This window comes from Chrysochloris asiatica, unplaced genomic scaffold, assembly GCF_000296735.1.
Source record: "Chrysochloris asiatica unplaced genomic scaffold, ChrAsi1.0 scaffold00058, whole genome shotgun sequence".
In the NCBI taxonomy this organism is placed as follows: Eukaryota; Metazoa; Chordata; class Mammalia; order Afrosoricida; family Chrysochloridae; genus Chrysochloris; species Chrysochloris asiatica.
Window position 1 is genome coordinate 12,300,511 of NW_006408576.1, and position 2,223 is coordinate 12,302,733.

The 2,223-nt window shown below is 36.1% G+C and overlaps 1 pseudogene; it reads right to left on the bottom strand.

The window, feature by feature from the left end:
* Window positions 1–1,166: 1,166 nt before the first annotated feature.
* Window positions 1,167–1,669, bottom strand: LOC102817267 (annotated as a pseudogene).
* Window positions 1,670–2,223: the final 554 nt, after the last annotated feature.

The window sequence follows — 2,223 nt, forward strand, 5'->3', positions numbered from 1 at the left end:
ACATCTGCAATGATATCCATAATTCCACATCTTTTCTGAATCTGACACGAACCTCTGGAAGTTCTCTGTCAATGTATGATTGTAGCTGTTTCTGTATTACCTTTAGCAAAACTTTACTCTCATGGAATATCAAATACATAAATACTTACACATATTAAGTATTTTACTAATAATTATTATATGGGAGTCACCTCAATGTCAGTGTTTATATATTTGAAGTATGGAAGTGGTGAAGGTAAGGGATGATTTCATACATCATTTTGGCTGGAATTTTTTAGTGCTTGATATTTATCATTTTGTTGTTGTTGTTGTTGGGTGCCATTGAGTCAGTACCAACTCATAGTGACCCCTATGCACAACAGAATGAAACAATGCCCCATCCTGGCCCAGCGTCACAATTGTTGCCATTCTTGAGCCCATTGATACTGTCACTTTGCCAGTCAATCTCTTTGAAAGTCTTCCTCTTTTTCTCTGGTCCTGAACGTACCAAAAAATGATATCCCTTTCCAGTGACTAGTCCCTCCTGACAATATGTCCAACGTATGAGAAACTAAGTTTGTCCATCCTGGCCTCCAAGGAACACTCTAGCTGTACTTCTTCCAACACAAATCTGTTTGTTTTTTTGGCAGCCCATGATACTTTCAATATTCTCCTCCAACATCATAACTCAAATGCATCCATTCTTCTACAGTCTTCTTTATTCACTGTTCAACTTTCACATGCATGTGAGGTTATTGAAAATATCATGGCTTGGGTCTGGTGTACCTTAGTCCTCAAGATGACAACTTTGCTCTTCAATACTTTAAAAAGGTCTTGTGAAGCAGATTTGCCTAATAAAACACAGTGTTTGATTTCTTGGTTGCAACTTCCATGAGTGTTGATGGTTAATCCAAGGAAAATAAAGTTTTGACAACTTCAGTTTTTTCCCATTGATAAGAATGTTATTTATTTAACATTTTACTTAATACTTATTTAAAAATACTTTAAAATAATTAATAATCTGTCCTTTCTACAACTGGAAAAATTAGTAGTGCAGGTTATGTAACTTTTCTAGTTCTATAAAGTTAGTTTTTGCTTTAGCCACCTTTTTTCATTATTTAATTATTCACAGTTTTAATATTCAGAGTTTGTCATACCAGGGTGAGAGCGTCCTCTCAGGCTCAGTTTTATAAATTTTCAATTGACTGGTGAGTCCAATAGGGATACTTGGTCTTATCTAATTTGGTTTCAAGGAAGACTTCTCTGAAGTTATCAATGGTCATCTAGTTCTATGGAATAATATTCCTCATCTTCTCTCGTTGTTTTCTGTATTCCCAACCCTAGTCTTTGAAACAGACACAAGCTCAGCACAACTCTCCATATCTTCTTTTTCTTCAGCGTCCACCAGGGCAGTAAACTTATCCTCTGGCACAGGAAACTTCAGGGTTTTAAATTTCTTCTCAAAGTCTTCCACTAAGCCAGTCTTGGCCACACTGACCTTATAGTAAGCCCAGTCTATATCTGGTGGTTCCTCAGGTACAGCAGTCAACCTGGAGATGAGGATCTCATTCCAAGATTTCAGGAAGTTAGCAACAGCGTTTTGGTTTCAAGCTATGACCTCCCCTAAAACTATCCAGTTAATGGCTTTTAGAGCAAATTTTCACCCAGACGTCTTGGGATCCTTCACCATTCTCAGAGGACCTCAGCCTCAGCAGCAAGTAATGGAAGCGGGTCCACTTTAGTGATTTTGAAACACAATATATTTCAATTAAAAATCTATATTCTTTCCATTTTATAATTCTGGAGAGAAGTCTAAAAATAATTTTACAAAATAATTTTACAAAGTAAACTATTTTGTCTTTTAAGCCCTAATATTTTTCTTAAAATGTATAACCAACGACTTTAAACTGATATTTCAGAAGATACTCTTTCCTATTGTGTGGTTTATACCAATTTACCTGAAGAATTTGTTTTGTCCTTGATTTCTGAGAGATAACTTCTAAGAAATATCTTAGAATTTCCCCAGTGATTAAAGTATCTTAAATGAGGCCTCCATACCACATCTGAATGCTTATGCTAATTAGGTGACTCAGGTCTTGACTGGGTAGGTCCCAAAGACTCACATATGATATTAACTGACCTCAGGGGAGAAGGTTGATTTAATCAATAGTGCCTATGTAGCGAGGGTCTAATAAAAATTCTGTACACTAAATAAAGTTCCTTGAGCTTCCTGGCTGGTGAAAA